General features: G+C 42.3%; 1 protein-coding gene and 1 pseudogene across 1 annotated transcript in view; both read left to right on the forward strand.

The window, feature by feature from the left end:
* The window catches only part of LOC136576366 (uncharacterized), a 202,035-nt gene that overhangs the window by 157,027 nt on the left and 24,418 nt on the right, over positions 1–20,590 (forward strand). The gene's annotated exons all lie outside the window — the stretch shown is intronic.
* On the forward strand, positions 360–15,432 carry LOC136577873 (serine hydroxymethyltransferase, cytosolic-like; annotated as a pseudogene).

Here is a 20,590-nt window from a genome sequence, read left to right on the forward strand (position 1 = left end):
CAAGCAAAGATCTTGAAATGGTGCAGAATTAAAACTGTGTTTTTGTTCCAGGGGCGAAGTATCTGAGGCAGGATGATGGCCGCCTCCCCGGTGATGAATGGTGGGCATGCCGATCTGTGGGCATCTCATAACCAGATGGTCCTGGAACCTCCTGAAACAAATGATCCAGAGGTAAGACATACGAGACGCTGCGCTCTCACTGCACTATAGGCGCTTCTACACAGAAGACGGATCCTCTGCTGGCTGTAATGAGCGACTGACAGTATAGCTGCCCATCAGTCCTCGTTCTGCCGCTCGCGGTACGGAGGATCACTAGTATTGGGACGACTGGTCACTAATATTGATCATCCTTCATGTAATGGAAATTAAGGTATTATAATTGTTATATGAATTAAAACTGCGCAATTAGAGACGCCATTGAAATATACCAGGAGAAGTTACTTCACAAACTAGGGACATATGTCTAGATGAGATAAGAATATCAAGAAGCTTCCACATGTTAGCTGAAGGGGCCCTAGGAATAACAAGATACTAAGGGAGGGGTTGACGCCTCACACTAAGACTAGAGAATAATGTTCATAAACTAGAAATATGTGGATGTGTATATATATGAATATACATGTATGTATATGTATATATGTGCATATGTATGTGTATGTATATATGAAGGTGCACATGTATGTATGTGTGCCTATATGTATGTAAATGTGGGTATATAAGTAATATTTAATATTACGCCACAGAGTCATGAAAAGGACTACACAAAATGGCCGACCACATGCTTTGCTAAAGTACAGGGAATACATGTGTGTTGATAAGATAAGAACTTCGAGCTACTTGGGCCCCTCAGCACTCCATCAAGAGGTTATTCACTGCTGACTTGGAAGATTCTGGAAGGTATGCAAATGAAGGGTTAAGTTGACCTATGACAAATGTTGGATTGGAAACTAACCAATAAACTGCATAGTTAATTGTCCAATGATGTTGCAACACCCCATTGTAAGGGGACTATAAATAAAGATGCCCGACATCGATTTGTTGGGAATTCTTTGATGAATCCATAACTGTGTGGGCTCTGTCATTTAATTCCTCCGTCATATGGCGTACTGAACTCTAGGTGTGAGCAGCCCTACTGCACGGGTCACCTAGACTTCGGTTGCAGGGTACACTCTGCTGTCCCTCACCAGGCTATCGCTGTAGCATGGGTCATATGACGTCATTCACAAGGTACACTCCGCTTTCCCTAGACGGCTATATATATTTTTGCCGTGACATTTTTGGTGGAGAATGAAGCGGGCCTCACAACAGCACCCCTAGCCACGGACGCTCCGGAGGTGGAGACCAGGACACAGAGAGACCGCGGTAAGTAACCCATTGTGTTACTGCCTGTCTCCTGAGCTCTGCTCCCTGTTCTGTGGTTTGGTGTGTGACGTGATGCGCTGTTTAGTGTACTAGTGAATGTTGCTGCTTTAAATGTGCTTATCTGTTCCCTCCTATGTGCTCCTCCTGAGTCTGTCAGATTTATTTGTGTAACTTTTCCTGTATTGACTGTCGCTGGCTGCAAGGTCTTAGACTGACACTTTTATGGTATGTCTAAATGTGTTAATGACTATTCTATATGTGATGACAAAGTTTTGTGTGTACAGAGACTCCCTTTGACTGAGGGAATAAGACCTTTTAAGCATTACATAGACTGACAATACAGAAGGGAACAGCCTGCAGATATATATGTACATGTCATGTGCACGCTATATAATGACCCAGATGACAAGATTGACTTGACCGTTATATGTGACACAACTTAAGATACAGTGCAGTTAAATTACTTTAAAGATGCTGTTATTCAAATAACTTACTGTTGATGAGTGCATTTTTGTCAGATGCAATGAGTTAACTTACCGCAACCCGTCTGTAGCAGATTACACTAATATTGGCAGACTGCCAATTGACTTCTAAGAGACAGAATATGTATAGATAAGAGTTTATTGCTGTCACCGCAACTTGGGGAGAATATTTATTAATTAATTTAATTAATTGCATTCCTAGTGGAGTTTTTATGATTTTTGTTAACAACACATGTTTGATAGATTGCTGTGAAGTGCCTGTAGGTCTTCAGCAGCTGATAATTCCCCAGCATTATAAGTGTATATGTGTAATCCAATTTCACTGTCAGAGAGGTGAATTGGACAATGACTCAATGTACTGCATTGCCCTTAAGTCACTGATGTATGAACAGCAGTAGCAGTTGAGTTGCCCCCATTTCCCATAAGTATATACATGTATGGCATGCATGCCAATGTATAGATGCCGGCCGGCTAAAATGTTGTTGTTTCTCTGAGTGATAAAAGTTTTCTTTTGGTACTGAGGTAGGTGAGATTCAGCTTATTCACCACCGTGACCTGGGTATGCGCAACCTGGGTAGGACGATGCAGTGAGCCATTGTAATAAAGCCATGAGTATTATCAATAAGCTTTATATCATCACCCATCTTGGTCACTTTGGGGTGGTATCAGCCCCATAGGGTACAAGACGGAGGTGGATTTTTTTCGCCTAGTGACCCGTCATGACGGCACTGGGGTGGTATCAGCCCCAGACGGCTGTGCATAGACAAAGGGGGGGGAGCATCCACCTATGTGATGACATTTGTACATGATTTTGCAGGATACACCTGAGGCTTAGTAATAACCAGGTGGATCATGGAAGGCTCACTGGGAAATGAGGGGGAAGGGGAAGTATGTGTTCAAACACCCACTAGGCAGATAATCCACGAGACAGTAAGCACCCTTGTCAGATGCGCTGATTGCAATAGATTGACTTATAAGAGTGTCGATAACTTAGACAATAGAGACACAGTAGTGACAGATGACAGAACATCTGCGCATACACACACAGTTATTGGACTGGGACAGTATACAGAGTTTATACAAGTTTACATTGACAATGACAATCTTCGCAAGCAACTTTATGCTCAGACACTAGACATTCAGGAAAAGAGAAAGACTATAACACAGCTGAGAAAGATTGGGCGAAGATATAGGACGCTGTATAGACAGCTTAGGGTCCAGCATAAAAGGTTAATATTGCTGACTTGTTACCCTGCTGTACTGGTGAGACATCTGCATACGGAGACCACCAACCGCTGCCCCCACACATAATGTGTTCAGAATGCAGTATTATATGTTTTGTTGTTATCTGAGCTGTTGATAGAATTTCCCTTCACATTTAATAACTGCATATCTCTATAGTATTTGTACATGGTTTATATATATTTTGTTTTCTGCCTCTCTCACAACCAGTAGATGGCCACTGCTGGGAAGTGACGGTTTTGGTAAGAACACAATGTCAGCATTACAATATAGACACTTAGTTTTAGCTGATGCATGTAATGCCCTTGGTAAATTAGTATTTCACCTGTGCTAAAGAATATTGTGAACATGAGTACTAAATAATTATAACACACATAGAAAATGTACAGCTCAGGCTGTGTATGATATATGTTGAGAATATATGTATTAGTTCTGCTTATTTCAAGTGCTATACAGTCCTCACAGGTATATTACAGTCAGACTCTCGGGTTTGTCTGGCATTCCTAATTGGCGGAGAGATAAATAAATATATAGGATTAACACACTTTTATGTCAAGGACATGCCCAGTATATGTATCAGGGCGGTATTGTGGTATTTATTTTGAAACGTGTACAGATTCTTCTACCCCCATATTTTGTTTTGTGGTGTACTTCTAAATCCGGCAGAAGCCATGTGGCTGGATTGGGCGCTATACCGCACTTCGGTCTTCCGCTGGATTTAGAAGGGGGGAGAAAGACTGAGAATATTTTGAGAATATTTTAGTTTTTTTAGTTACAGTAATAGGATGCACTCCTGTCACCTGACCGCATTACCCTCATGTCACAAGAAACTGAGGGATTTGAATATGTAAAACGATGAACTGATGGCTAATTTAGATTTTAAGTTTTGTTTTGTAGATGGCTGAGGATACCAGGAACATGGCAGGTACAGCAGTATGCAGCAGTCACACAGAATGAGGTAACAAGAGCAGAACCATTTCCACCTCATCTGTCAGCACAGGAGGCGGAAGTGAAGGCCCTGACAGAAGCATGTAGAGCGGCAGAGGGTAAGGCAAACATATTCACAGATTACGGCCTAATATGCAGGCTCTTATGTTGCTCATATAGCTAGGGATAATAGAGGAGGACTGAATAGAAGCAAAAGGAAACGCACGTGTGGGCGCTGCTGCCAAGGCAGCTGTAGCAAGACCTAGGGGAGAGGGTTAGGTCAACGTCCAAACCTGTAACCCCGGCCCCTCCAGTGAGATTAATAACTGAGCTGCTGGACGAAGGCAGGGGCAAGCCAGACGGATGCCGGCCTGTGTGAGGAGACCACTGACTATGTCTCTCTCATGCCCTCTACTCGATGATGGCCCATTGTGCACACGGAGAAACACACCAGTCAAAGACTGATGTGAAACCTTGTGTCTCAACATTGGATTATTCCTGGATTCAGCACGGTCGCAGCCAGGTATACCCAGGAGCATATGACCTGTGCTTTACATACATAGGGAGAGTAGTGAAGACAGCACAGAGGCACACACCTGGGCCGCTCTACCCACTTCTAAAGGTTGCAAATTTGTATATTATGCCATATCTGTGTTGACAGCTTATCTGTATACGTTAAGGCCTGTCCGATCAGGTATCGTTTTGCCACTACAGAGGTAGCAACCAAATTGTTGAACGAGGTAATTTTGTGGTTATGGGATTCCAGAGACAATAGAAATAACGGCTTTTCACACTCCCTGCCACCCTTCCTTCTGCATTGTATCCCCTTTGGATTAGCTTCCAGTACAGGGCGGTACTTTCAGCAGAAGTTGCAGATACAGTATGGTACTTTCTCTGGATATGTACAGGCCCTGTAGAAACATTTATATTTGATGCATAAACCAGTGTTTGCTTCCCTTCCAGATCCTGACTCCGTGTATACAACACATGTTCTGGAGCCAGGATATTGGAAACATGTTCTGATGATAACAGCCACTTCAGTGAAGCCTGAAGGGAAAACAAACTGGGTTCACGCTGGTCACTGCCAGAGAGTGACCGTGGCAGGAGAGAAATCATGTATCATTGTACCCTATGTAAAATAAATGTAATAATTATCCTCATAATAATAATGGGGAAGGGGTAATGGTATGACACCCTACTGGGAGCAATAGGTATTGCAGTGGGAGTACTGAACTTTACTGATATGATCTCAGGCCAGAGCAAATGAGGCTCAGGCAGTAAATCTACAGGCCCAGTAGACGCCATTCATTTATTCTCCGCAGTGTTTAATGTTTGGATTGTGATACAATGTGTTAAGAATTTTAAAATGCTAGCTTAGCTGCTCAGCCTAATTGCTTAAATATTAGAGTGTTAATGCTATAGAATGTAGGTTCAGAGATATATGTATACTCAGTCTAACTTAATGACCAATAATGAGCATTTGTGAAGAAATATTATCTGATTGATGAAAAACACTTACAAATCACACATTGAGACTGAGAAACAGAAAAATATAAACTTTAAAGTGTCTAATATTTATATGTATTCTTCTAACATTGTGGAATTGTTGTCCCTCCAGTATCACCTCTAAGGAGAAATCTCCATGATGTCTATCATACTGGTTGACCTAATCTATGAAGCTATTGAGCCATAGAGCAAAGCAGCAAGTACTGTTCGCTTACAAAGACTGCATTCTGCATGAGTTATGGACAGCTGAACAAAGATGGACTGTACTTTGAAATGTGTTTCCTAAACACCTCTTTACAATATTGTGTTCCGCTTCTGCTTGTCTCATGAAGACACACGCACGCTCCTTCTCCTACCCAGGGATAGCATAGCTGCCACAGGTTCCAGCGAGGGGATGCCCTACGGGGTGTTACCTTGTATGGGTAAAGGGTGTGGACTCCTGAAGAGAGCCCAAGGCGTTTATGCCCTTCTCCCAGTGTTAGGTAAGGCAACCTGCTCCTGTAGGATAGTTTAGTTTGGGGTCAGGAAGGAGAATGAGATATTTGCGTGGTATAACATAGTAGGACAGCAGAGGTGATCTCAAAACAGTGGAAACAATGAAGAATACATATTTGTGTCATGATAATAAAATTGTATATGTGTCTTTGAGTTAACATATATTGAAATATTAAGAGTAGCAGTAATAGGGCTGATCGGGAAGATAATAAAGTGTTGTGTTTCTTAGAAATTTAAACTCTAGGAGTTGACATATCAAGTAACATATTGGGTGAGTATATACATGATGTAAGAATAAATCATGTACGTCGCTGTTCTCTTAAGGAGCAAGTAACCAAGGTCCAGGTAATGCTCTCTGGTATGTTAAAAAGTGATTAAAGCACTATAACTACCTACGAGACCAGGAACTGGTAATGAGACACCTGTTATCACAGGGGTCATCCTTGAAAAAAGCATAAGATAATAGCGACATAGAATATAATGTGTTCTTTGAATGTATATATTTTACTAATTGTGAAGAGGAGGACGTTAAGAAGCCACCGCAGGAAGATTGCATTGCCCAGTTTCAAATCATATAAGAGGAGGAGATGTAATGGAAATTAAGGTATTATAATTGTTATATGAATTAAAACTGCGCAATTAGAGACGCCATTGAAATATACCAGGAGAAGTTACTTCACAAACTAGGGACATATGTCTAGATGAGATAAGAATATCAAGAAGCTTCCACATGTTAGCTGAAGGGGCCCTAGGAATAACAAGATACTAAGGGAGGGGTTGACGCCTCACACTAAAACTAGAGAATAATGTTCATAAACTAGAAATATGTGGATGTGTATATATATGAATATACATGTATGTATATGTATATATGTGCATATGTATGTGTATGTATATATGAAGGTGCACATGTATGTATGTGTGCCTATATGTATGTAAATGTGGGTATATAAGTAATATTTAATATTACGCCACAGAGTCATGAAAAGGACTACACAAAATGGCCGACCACATGCTTTGCTAAAGTACAGGGAATACATGTGTGTTGATAAGATAAGAACTTCGAGCTACTTGGGCCCCTCAGCACTCCATCAAGAGGTTATTCACTGCTGACTTGGAAGATTCTGGAAGGTATGCAAATGAAGGGTTAAGTTGACCTATGACAAATGTTGGATTGGAAACTAACCAATAAACTGCATAGTTAATTGTCCAATGATGTTGCGACACCCCATTGTAAGGGGACTATAAATAAAGATGCCCGACATCGATTTGTTGGGAATTCTTTGATGAATCCATAACTGTGTGGGCTCTGTCATTTAATTCCTCCGTCATATGGCATACTGAACTCTAGGTGTGAGCAGCCCTACTGCACTGGTCACCTAGACTTCGGTTGCAGGGTACACTCTGCTGTCCCTCACCAGGCTATCGCTGTAGCATGGGTCATATGACGTCATTCACAAGGTACACTCCGCTTTCCCTAGACGGCTATATATATTTTTGCCGCGACACTTCACCAGCAGCAGCTCTTGTCAGCAGCCGCCCCCCTAATTACACGGAGGATGTCCTGCCGACGAATGAGCATTTTTATGCCCCCATGAAAGATCCAGTCAGCCGGTGAGCGAGCGTTCTGAATGTTCATCAGCTGACTGGGGCGCATTCAGGCGGGCCGATGATCGGGGAGATAAACCTTCTGACAAATGTGTGTTCCCATGTAAAAGGGTCTTAAAGAATGAGCTGCACATCCAAGACTCCAAGGTATCTTGGTTCCCTACATCGGGCAATAGATGCTGGGCGCTGACCACTAATGGAATCTATTGCGGTGGCCATTGCAGTTGTCATCCAGCTTTCCATGGATTCTGCATGTCATGGAAACCTGCATTATGCCGTGTTACACTCCACAGTATTGGAGGTCTTTGTGTCATTCAGGCTGCCTTCACATGGGTGAGAAAATCACGTATTGTGAGACGCACAAATCTCGCACAACTATGAACTCCGTTCTTTTGATCCGGCGTAATATACATCCTTTTTTTTTTTGTTCCCCTCCCCCGCTGCATGTCCTATGATTGGGTGTTCCCTCGGAACGTCTCACCCGTTGTTTTCAATGGGGCCAGAAAGATCACACAGCGTGCGATGCGAGGTTTCCCATTGGATCGCGATTGTACTGAAGTCATGGGAGGCGGTTTTGACACGAAACGCCTAGCATCCGCGGGGACATCGCACAAGCGTGATATCGGGACGAGTTTCTTTGCCCGAAATATCGCTCAGCTGTGTGAAACTAGCCTCAGTGGGGAAACTAAAGCTAGATGTAACCCTCCTTAAAGTGACCCTCCAGTCCTAGACAAACAAAGATGGCCACACCGGTTCTCTATCTGCTGCACACTGTGAATTAGTACACATCGGTAGTCTAAGACACTACACCTGCTGTGATTGGCCAGTGTTGTCCACGTGGGCAGCGCTGACCAGTCAGAGCAGCATGCAGTGTCTCAGGATGTCTTCATTCACACCTGGAGATTTGGATGTGGATTTTGAAACCCAAACCAGGTGAGGCTCATAAAGGGTAGACTAAAGGACGGGTTCAGTTTCTACCCTTTTTTCTTCATTTTGGTTGACTTCTGGTGTGAAGAACTGCACATGTGAGCACATCCTTAGACTGCGGCTGCATACTAACACACATGTGAGCACATCCTTAGACTGCGGCTGCATACTAACACACATGTGAGCACATCCTTAGACTGCGGCTGCATACTAACGCACATGTGAGCGCATCCTTAGACTGCGGCAGCATACTAACACACATATGAGCACATCCTTAGACTGCCGCTGCATACTAACACACATGTGAGCGCATCCTTAGACTGCGGCTGCATACTAACACACATGTGAGCGCATCCTTACACTGCGGCTGCATACTAACACACATGTGAGCGCATCCTTAGACTGCGGCTGCATGTGAGCGCATCCTTAGACTGCGGCTGCATACTAACACACATGTGAGCGCATCCTTAGACTGCGGCTGCATACTAACACACATGTGAGCACATCCTTAGACTGCGGCTGCATACTAACACACATGTGAGCACATCCTTAGACTGCGGCTGCATACTAACACACATGTGAGCACATCCTTAGACTGCGGCTGCATACTAACACACATGTGAGCACATCCTTAGACTGCGGCTTCCTACTAACACACATGTGAGCACATCCTTAGACTGCCGCTGCATACTAACACACATGTGAGCGCATCCTTAGACTGCGGCTGCATACTAACACACATGTGAGCGCATCCTTAGACTGCGGCTGCATACTAACACACATGTGAGCGCATCCTTAGACTGCGGCTGCATGTGAGCGCATCCTTAGACTGCGGCTGCATACTAACACACATGTGAGCACATCCTTAGACTGCGGCTGCATACTAACACACATGTGAGCACATCCTTAGACTGCGGCTGCATACTAACACACATGTGAGCACATCCTTAGACTGCGGCTGCATACTAACACACATGTGAGCGCATCCTAAGACTGCGGCTGCATACTAACACACATGTGAGCGCATCCTTAGACTGCGGCTGCATACTAACACACATGTGAGCGCATCCTTAGACTGCGGTTGCATACTAACACACATGTGAACACATCCTTAGGCTGCGGCTGCATACTAACACACATGTGAGCACATCCTTAGACTGCGGCTGCATACTAACACACATGTGAGCACATCCTTAGACTGCGGCTGCATACTAACACACATGCGCATCAGATAGTCATAGCGGCTCGGCCGTCTGTCCAGGGCTGGAGGGTCGCTTTAAGGGAGTCTTCCGATCTTATACACTGGTGATATGTTGGTAATGTAGGTCAGCACTTTACCATCTCTGGGCTCCTCGCTGGTTGATGAAGTGACGGCAGCACTGATCTAGCACTGTGTCCCCTTCACCGCTTATCCGTGCCCAACAGTGCCCTCACCAGCCGTTGTGCAGAAACTACAGTGTGACCGGGTCACTTATATAGGGCTGGCTACACTTCCATCACAGACGGGGGTCTTTTGTACGTGCTCCTGACTGAATAAAGGTTACCAGAAGCTGCGGACATCCGGGGTATTGCGGATGTGTTGTGGAGAGCTGGATCCGTCACCTGATGGACTTTATTCTACTTTTATCTTCTGGTTTCAGGTTCTCTGCAGACTTTGCAGTGTACACGGCTCTGGCAGAGCCTGATGGATGGATCATGGGACTGGACCTGCCTGATAGGGGCATCTTACCCCATGGGGGGCTTCATGACAGGCAAGAAGAAAATCTCCACCACATCCATCTTCTTTGAATCTATGCCTTACTAGGTAAGCAGCCATTGCAGCTGGTCCTTGCAGAGCTCTAGTGATGGCCGTTACACGGAGTACATCCTTGTATGTCACTTATTCAGTGGTTTCGTGCACTCTGTCTATATGGCTCTTCTATTATGAGATGATTTATGCGGCCGCGTTTCACACTCTTATACAGGTGAATCCAAACACCGGTTATATAGACTGCGACAAACTAGAGGAAAATGCCCGCTTGTTTCATCCCAAACTGATCATTGCTGGTGAGTACTACAACCTCTATCATCTATTTACATCAATTCATCAAATGTGTCACCTGCATTGTTGTAAAAGTTTACAATAAAGAGTTTTGAAACTTGTGATATTTTTCCTTTCCCTGTCTAAGGCGTCAGCTGCTACTCCCGGGATTTGGACTATGCTCGGATGAGGGCGATTGCTGATGAAAACAATGCTATTCTCATGGCTGACATGGCGCACATCAGCGGGTTAGTGGCAGCCGGAGTCGTGCCTTCTCCTTTTGAACACTGTGATGTTGTGACCACCACAACCCACAAGACCCTGCGCGGCTGCCGAACTGGCGTTATCTTTTACCGGAAGGGTGAGTTGTCCTCCTCAGGGAGATGGAATGAAGGACTTAGACGAATGCTGAACTGATGTGATTTCTTCAGACGTCCGCAGTCTGGATCCAAAGACGGGGAAGGAAATGTTGTACAATTATGAGTCTGATCAATCAAGCTGTGTTTCCTGGCCTACAAGGTGGACCCCATAATCACGCTATTGCAGGTACGACCCACCGACATTAAATGGGCTTTATGGTGTATCCACCACCCACCAAACGTGTATGGTTTCATCAGATATATTCCATATGGTGATCTATTACAGGTATTGCTGTGACACTAAAACAAGCGATGACCCCAGAGTTCAGGTTGTACCAGAAACAGGTTCTCTCTAATTGCCGGGCGTTGGCAAGTGCATTGGAAGAGCTCGGTTATCACATTGTTACTGGTGAGATTTGTTATAGTTTCCGCATTGTGATATTATAGAAGGGAATGTTTTACAGAGCAGATGTGCCGATACACGGGGGGAATGTAAGAAATCACTGCTGCTCATCAATGAGCGGGGTGTTCACCATGAACAGGTCTGACACTAAGGGACTCTGTGGGGAACACGAAGCGATATATGGCACCCAGTGATATCGGGTGTTTGTTTAAAGGGATTTTCTGGGTATTCAATATTGTCAAATCAGTGGAGTGGGCTGACTTCTGGCATCAGCTTTTTAATGGGGCTGCGATCTTGGGTGAGCGCTGCAGCCTCTTTATTGGATACCAGACACAGTGTTGCGCAATGTGTAGTGCTGGTTACTTGTATTGCTGCTCAGTTTCATTCAGTTGAATGGGAATGAGTTATATAAATGTCATGGCACGGATGAATGTGACATCACAGGCTGAGGGCTTATTTACACGAGCGTATACCGGTCAGGTTTTCACGCCCAGCCGATATACGCTTCCATCTAAGCAGTTGCCCCCTTCCCTCCCCTCACCGGCTCTCTGCCTCTCTCCTCCAGTCCAGTGTCTGCAATGGGAGTGGGTGGGATGTGGGCAGAGCTAAGCGCCACTCTGTCTCGCCCACTCCCATTGCTAGCTATGGACAAGGGTCGGTGAAGCTCCTCCCCTGTTCCGCCTACTCCCATTGAAACCGCTCGAGGGGAGGAGAGAAACAGAGAGTCGGTGAGTGGGAGGGGGGAGTGCTCAGATGAAAGCGTGTAGCAGCCAGCCATGAAAACGACGGCTAATATACGCTCGTGTAAATAAGCCTTCAGGAAGAGGTCATAGAGCTCACCCCTTCAACACGTGGTTCTAAACTCTGTTACATTGTTTATGGTTTTCGCTTGTCTACTTGCTGCTCCTACTGCTTGCGTACAAACTGGCTAGCTTGGTGCCTGCAGAAGGGGAACAGCTGGTAGGAGGAGCTCACACTTTCTTGCTTAGTGTCTGCCTCCTAGTGGCAGTAGCTATACCCCATGGTCCTAAGCTGTGTCCCCCAATAGACGAGACAGATTTTGTTTTAGAGGCTTTAGTGTTTTTTTGTTTTTAGTGTATTTCCTATAGAGAGAAGTATGTTAAACGCCATACCTTAAGCATGCGGCACTTCAAAAAAAGACAACATGGACCCAAAAGAAAATGTGTATATACCAAATGTAGGGAATCAAAGTAAAACACTGAAAGAGCATGGCATTCTGTTTGAGGCCCCACTGTCCACTTGTAGAGCCCTTGAGCAGCCAAAACGACAGAGAATCCCCACAAATGATCCCATTTTGAAAACTAGACCCCTTATCGAATTCTTCTAGGGGTGTACTGCATATTTTGACCCCACAGATTTTGAATGAATCTAAGCAAATCAGAAAGAAAAAATTGCGATTTTCATTTTTTTGGCAATTGTGTCATATTAAAACATTTTTTTTTGTACAGCACGCATCAGAATGAAGACTTTCACCCCAAAATAGATCCCCCTGTTTGTCCTGTCTTCAGAGACATGCCCATTGTGGCCCTAATTGTATGTCTGTATACACAACGGGGCCCAATCCGAACAAAGTATCAAACTTCAACTGTCTTTTAACTTTTACCTGATCGCCATTATCCACTGAGACCGCTCACCGGGGCCCTCGGTCACTGCTACAGGCTCTCGGCTGCCTTTAGTAGCCAGGAGCAAGGAGATTTTACATTTCCCAGGCCCTCCCCAACTACTGCACTTGCGTCTGCCATTTTGGCACTGGTGCATGCGCCAAAGCTAGGGAGAGAACCACGGATAAAGATCGGAGGACCTCACCAGAGACCTTAGGTACGTAACTCCCCTCATGGATCGGATCAGAGATGGAAAGTGAAACGTTAACTATTTTTTAAATTAAAGTGATCGCCGTTATCCATTGGATAGCGACATTCACATGTAAAGTCCAGACTCTCGGCTATATTTGGTAGCCAGGAGCACGGAGATTTTAGATTACCCTGGCAATCCACGGCTTTTGTGCATGCGTCCACCATTTTGGAGATGGGCACGTGCGCAGATGCCGGGGTAAGGTCTACAGATAAATCCGGGGGCCCTAGGTATATCATTTCATCTCCTCTCATGGATCTGATGCACGAGGGGAGATGAAACAAACTTTTTTACTTTTTTACACTTTTTTAAACTTTTACAAGATCGCTGTTATCCATTGGATAGCAGCAATCATGTGACCGAGAACCGCATACAGCTGCTCTTGGTGACAGCTCCCTGCTCTCAGCTACTCCTACTAGCCGGGAGTAGAGAGTTTAAACTTCCTGAGCCTCCTTGCCCTGTGCACAGGCGCCGGCGTCAGGTCCTAGAGGACCAGAACGCCGCGGGACATCACGGAGTATGTCTCTCTAGATGGCAGACAGCGCTGTACATTGCACAGTGGCCTGGATTGGTACTGCATGCTAAGTCTTATTGAATGGTTCAAGACTTGGCCTATATCACTGCGAGTCACTGTGCAGTATACGGAACTATCTGTTTCCTGCAGCCAAATGGCAAGAAGTGGGACAACCCCTCTAACTTGGTTGAAACAACTCTAACTGCTTCTTGTTTTGTCAGAATTACTGGAAATAAATGTGTGCTCCGTCACTTCACAGGAGGTTCTGATAATCATCTCATCCTCGTGAACCTGAAGAACAAGAAGACAGCTGGAGGAAGAGCAGAGAAGGTCCTTGAAGCCTGCGCCAATGCTTGCAACAAGAACACCTGCCCAGGTGAGTGCAGCTCTATTGGAGGTGTGAAGTAAGTGATACAACTATGGAAACGGGGCAGCGGATCCGTATCCTGTGGATTCATGAGGAATTAAACCTGATTAATATCAGTCAGAGCTTCAGATGTGAAATCTATTTTGAAGTCTTTCTAAGCCACGCAGACTGCACCATGTCATTGATGAATGTTTTCCGCTATCTGTGCCCTCGGCAGGTGACAAGAGGGCTCTTCATCCCAGTGGCCTTCCCGAGGATTCCGAGAAGACAACTTCAAGAAAGTTGCACATTTCATTCATCAAGGTGAGTAGTTTATGTTATGTGGATGTTCCTACACATGGGCTGCATTCAGACAACTGTAATGTGAATGACAGATGCTCCCAAGTAGCCTTACTAAGAGCCGCTGCAGGAATATGCTTTATCAGGCATCTGATGAATTGTGTGAAGTTCACCGTATTTGGTGCACTTTATTTTGTGGTGATAGGAAAGTACTAAATCTGCCAGCATCCTGCTACAGTGGCTGGAATCAGAGTTCTCTACTACACCAAAATCCTAATACTTCGGAGAAGAAAGATTAACACATTATTTAAACCTCGTGGCGTGAAGACCATTGTTCCCTGTTGTTAAGTATATACCCGTATGCAATTATATTGCATATGGGCGGCGTGTATACGCACCATCGCTAAGCAATGCCATAGGTAATATAAACAAAAAAAAAATACAAGGTGTACTCTTCATGACTGCCTGCGTGAGTACAAGCCCATGCACAGTGCAATTTTGCCACCATACGCAGACGTACATAGGATCACGGCCAGTAAAACGCTGCAGGAGCCCTGTGGCACTTAACGCTTTTGGCCGTGTGAGCCCGATCATACATGTTGTAGCAAATCACGACTGATGCGATGGCTTCCGTGATGCCACTGATCACACATAGTGGGTTTGATAAGGGGGGCATATAAACAGTAACACTCCCCCAAAGAAATACAAGGGAAGGTCTGGGGAACGTGGAGGCCAAGGAAGCAGTTCACTGACGTCACCATGTGCCTGACCAACCCATCTGTTTGGTAGTCGCCTATTGAGCTGACTTCTCACTTCACCCGTAATGTTGGAAGATGAACCCTGGGATTTCCTGTTCCGGCTGCGGCAGAAGCAATATCCGTAGCGTCCAGTTACAAAATCCCTTATTGTTTCCTTATGGAAGAAGGGTTCGCACACTACGCTGCAGGTTATAGCGCACAATACATTCACCTCCGGGGAGTCACGCGTACGCTTCATGTAGCCCGGTGGGATCTCCCTCCCACATTCTGACGCTTGTTTCCCGGAAGGTGGAAGGCGACTTCATCACTAAAGACTCCATAAAACCATCACAGAAAAAATGTTGCTGCGCATTGTTGTCCGGATTCCGGGCTGTTACCAAGTGCAATCGGTAGGGAAAACATGGCAAAGTTTTGTGCAGAATCTCCCACACGGTCGGCTAGCGCATGTCCAAAACTCTGCTTGATCTTATGGTGGATATCTGTGTGACGCTTACCAGATGCGCTCCGCTGTTTCCGCGCCTATTAGTGGATAGTCAGATAATTTTCGATTAAAAATATACATAGGCGGCAGTATTATGGAAGTCATATTCTTGTAAACAGGGCAGAAAACCAGGGGGGACCTAAACCAAGGTACCACTGTAAATACTATAATACTACCCCCTATGTACAAGAACATAGCTACTATAATACTGCCCCCTATGTACAAGAACATAGCTACTATAATACTGCCCCTATGTACAAGTATATAACTACTATAATACTGCCCCCTATGTACAAAAATATAATTACTGTAATACTGCTCCCTATGTACAAGAATATAACTACTAAAATACTGCCCCCTATGTACAAGAATATAACTACTAAAATACTGCCCCCTATGTACAAGAATATAACTACTAAAATACTGCTCCTATATACAAGAATATAACTGCTATAATACTGCTCCCTATGTACAAGAATATAACTACTATAATACTGCCCCCTATGTACAAGAATATAACTACTATAATACTGTCTCCTATGTACAAGAATATAACTGCTATAATACTGCCCCCTTATGTACAAGAATATAACTACTATAATACTGCCCCCTATGTACAAGAATATAACTACTATAATACTGTCTCCTAGGTACAAGAATATAACACCTATAATACTGCCTCCTATGTACAAGAATATAACCTCTATAATACTGCCCACTATGTACAAGAATATAACTACTACAATACTGCTCCCTATGTACAAGAATATAACTACTATAATAGGGCCCCCTATGTACAAGAATATAACTACTATAATACTGCCCCTATGTACAAGAATATAACTACTATAATACTGCCCACTATGTACAAGAATATAACTACTATAATACTGCTCCTATGTACAGGAATATAACGACTATAATACTTCCCCCTATGTACAAGAATATAACTAATATAATACTGTCTCCTATGTACAAGAATATAACTGCTATAATACTGCTCCCTATGTACAAGAATATAACTACTATAATACTGTCTCCTAGGTACAAGAATATAACACCTATAATACTGCCTCCTATGTACAAGAATATAACTGCTATAATACTGCCCCCTTATGTACAAGAATATAACTACTATAATACTGCCCCCTATGTACAAGAATATAACTACTATAATACTGTCTCCTAGGTACAAGAATATAACACCTATAATACTGCCTCCTATGTACAAGAATATAACCTCTATAATACTGCCCACTATGTACAAGAATATAACTACTACAATACTGCTCCCTATGTACAAGAATATAACTACTATAATAGGGCCCCCTATGTACAAGAATATAACTACTATAATACTGCCCACTATGTACAAGAATATAACTACTATAATACTGCTCCTATGTACAGGAATATAACGACTATAATACTTCCCCCTATGTACAAGAATATAACTAATATAATACTGTCTCCTATGTACAAGAATATAACTGCTATAATACTGCTCCCTATGTACAAGAATATAACTACTATAATACTGTCTCCTAGGTACAAGAATATAACACCTATAATACTGCCTCCTATGTACAAGAATATAACCTCTATAATACTGCCCACTATGTAAAAGAATATAACTACTACAATACTGCTCCCTATGTACAAGAATATAACTACTATAATAGGGCCCCCTATGTACAAGAATATAACTACTATAATACTGCCCCTATGTACAAGAATATAACTACTAAAATATTGCCCCTATGTACAAGAATATAACTACTAAAATACTGCCCCCTATGTACAAGAATATAACTACTAAAATACTGCTCCTATATACAAGAATATAACTGCTATAATACTGCTCCCTATGTACAAGAATATAACTACTATAATACTGCCCCCTATGTACAAGAATATAACTACTATAATACTGTCTCCTATGTACAAGAATATAACTGCTATAATACTGCCCCCTATGTACAAGAATATAACTACTATAATACTGCTCCCTATGTACAAGAATATAACTACTATAATAGGGCCCCCTATGTACAAGAATATAACTACTATAATACTGCCCCTATGTACAAGAATATAACTACTATAATACTGCCCACTATGTGCAAGAATATAACTACTATAATACTGCCTCCTATGTACAAGAATATAACTACTATAATACTGCTCCCTATGTACAAGAATATAACTACTATAATAGGGCCCACTATGTACAAGAATATAACTACTATCATACTGCCCATATGTACAAGAATATAACTACTTTAATACTGTATTATAGTAGTTATATTCTTGTACATATGGGCAGTATTATAGTAGTTATATTCTTGTACATAGGGAGCAGTATTAGTTATATTCTTGTTCATAGGGGCAGTATTATAGTAGCTATATTATTGTACATAGGAGCAGTATTATAGTAGTTGTATTCTTGTAGATAGGGGGGCAGTATTATATTAGTTTTATTCTTGTACATAGGGGCAGTATTATAGTAGCTATATTAATGTACATCGGAGGCAGTATTATAGTAGTTATCGTCTTGTACATAGGGGGCAGTGTTATACTAGGTATAGTCTGGTATATAGGAGACAGTATTGTAGTTATATTCTTGTATATAGGGAGCAGTGTTGTAGTAGTTATATTCTTGTACATAGTGGGCAGTATTATAGTAGTTATATTTTTCTGTACATAGGGGAAGTATTATAGTAGTTATATTCTTGTACATATGGAGCAGTATTATAGTAGTTATATTCTTGTACATAGGGAGCCGTATTATAGCAGTTATATTCTTATATATAGGAGCAGTATTTTAGTAGTTATATTCTTGTACATAGGGGGCAGTATTATAGTAGTTATATTCTTGTACATAGGGGGCAGTATTATAGTAGTTATATTCTTGTACATAGGGGGCAGTATTATAGTAGTTATATTCTTGTACATAGGGGGCAGTATTATAGTAGCTATATTCTTGTACCTAGGAGGCATTATTATAGTAGTTATATTCTTGTACATAGGGAGCAGTATTATAGTAGTTATATTCTTTTACATAGGGGGCAGTATTATAGTAGTAATATTTAATGTACATCGGAGGCAGTATTATAGTAGTTATCTTCTTGTACATAGGGTGATCTGGATTATGATTTTCTCCAGCAGGCTTCGGGGTATTTTGTCGCTTCAGAATTGTATCGTGTGCACACATCGTAGAGCAGATTGAGACACGAGCTGATCAATCTCATATCCAAAATGGCTCTCTGCCCAGAAACAGCCAGACAGGACCTTTTATTGTACAGCATAACATGGGCGTGTAACAAGTTACATTAGTAACATATAGGATTCTCATTTGTCGGATCATATAGAATCTCCCACCTCTCTGCCCACCCTCTTCCAAGTGCTGATGTAGCATGGACTTTTGTCCTAGCTCCAGTCATGTCTGTGTATAAGCAAGTCTTATCAACATGTGCTCAGGCTGAAGCAATTCCTTTGTTGTAGAAGTTTCAGGATGGGAGGGGTGAAGAAGTGCTAACTCAACACTCAGTGTTGGACACAAATATGCATGTAACACTATGACCCTTAACTCTTTGAGGCTTCTTGTGCAATTTTTATGTACATAGCTAACATTAACATCATACATCTATTGTCTAGCAAATACCAAGATTAGATTGTGTGTGTGTCCTTTAAACTCCACAGAGCTAAGAGTTATTACAACAGCAAAATACATTTGGTTTATACAAATCGATAGACATTTTATACTAGCAATCATCATGTCTATCACAAGGGGGCAGTATTTTACTTGGTATATTCTGGTATATAGGAGACAGGATTGTAGTAGTTATATTCTTGTACATAGGGGCAGTATTATAGCAGTTATATTCTTGTACATAGGGAGCAGTATTGTAGTAGTTATATTCTTGTACATAGCAGGCAGTATTATAGTAGTTATATTTAATGTACATCGGAGGCAGTATTATAGTAGTTATCTTCTTGTACATAGGGAGCAGTATTATACTTGGTATATTCTGGTATGTAGGAGACAGGATTGTAGTAGTTATATTCTTGTATATAGGGAGCAGTTATAGTAGTTATATTCTTGTACATAGGGAGCAGTATTATAGTAGTTATATTCTTGTACATAGGGGGCAGTATTATAGTAGTTATATTCTTGTATATAGGAGCAGTATTCTAGTAGTTATATTCTTGTACACATGAGGCAGTATTATAGTAGTTATATTCTTGTACATAGGGAGCAGTATTATAGTAGCTATATTCCTGTACATAGGAGCAGTATTATAGTAGTTATATTCTTGTACATAGGAGCAGTATTATAGTAGTTATATTCTTGTACATAGGAGGCAGTTTTATAGTAGTTATATTCGTGTATATAGGAGGCAGTATTATAGTAGTCATATTATTGTTCATAGGAGGCAGTATTATAGTAGTTATATTCTTGCACATAGGAGCAGTATTATAGTAGTTATATTCTTGTACATAGGGGGCAGTATTATAATTGTTATATTCTTGTACATAGAAATAGTATTATAGTAGTTATATATTTTTGCACATAGGAGTAGTATTATAGTCATCATATTCTTGTACATAGGGGGCAGTAATATGGTAGGTATAATCTTGTAGATAAGGGGCCATATTCATCTTAATTTGACTACTGAACATAGTCCAGTACAAGTGCTCAGCAGTCCACAGCAGTTGCCTGACTGCTGCTTTATTCATTCAAGAGGTGCATGGGACCCTGTTCTTATGATAAGTAGTAGACCCCACCTATCAAACACATATCCTCTATACCTGTAGTGTAAAAAAATCAGATTGATGTATAACCCCTTAGTGACCAAGCCTGTTTACGCCTTAATGACCAGGCCAAATTTTGCAAATCTGACACGTGTCACTTTAGCATGGAAAAGGACCAGAAAGGTTTTGCATATCCAAGCGATTCTGACATTGTTTTATTGCCACATGTTGTA

This window comes from Eleutherodactylus coqui, chromosome 8 (assembly GCF_035609145.1).
Source record: "Eleutherodactylus coqui strain aEleCoq1 chromosome 8, aEleCoq1.hap1, whole genome shotgun sequence".
Classification (NCBI taxonomy): Eukaryota; Metazoa; Chordata; class Amphibia; order Anura; family Eleutherodactylidae; genus Eleutherodactylus; species Eleutherodactylus coqui.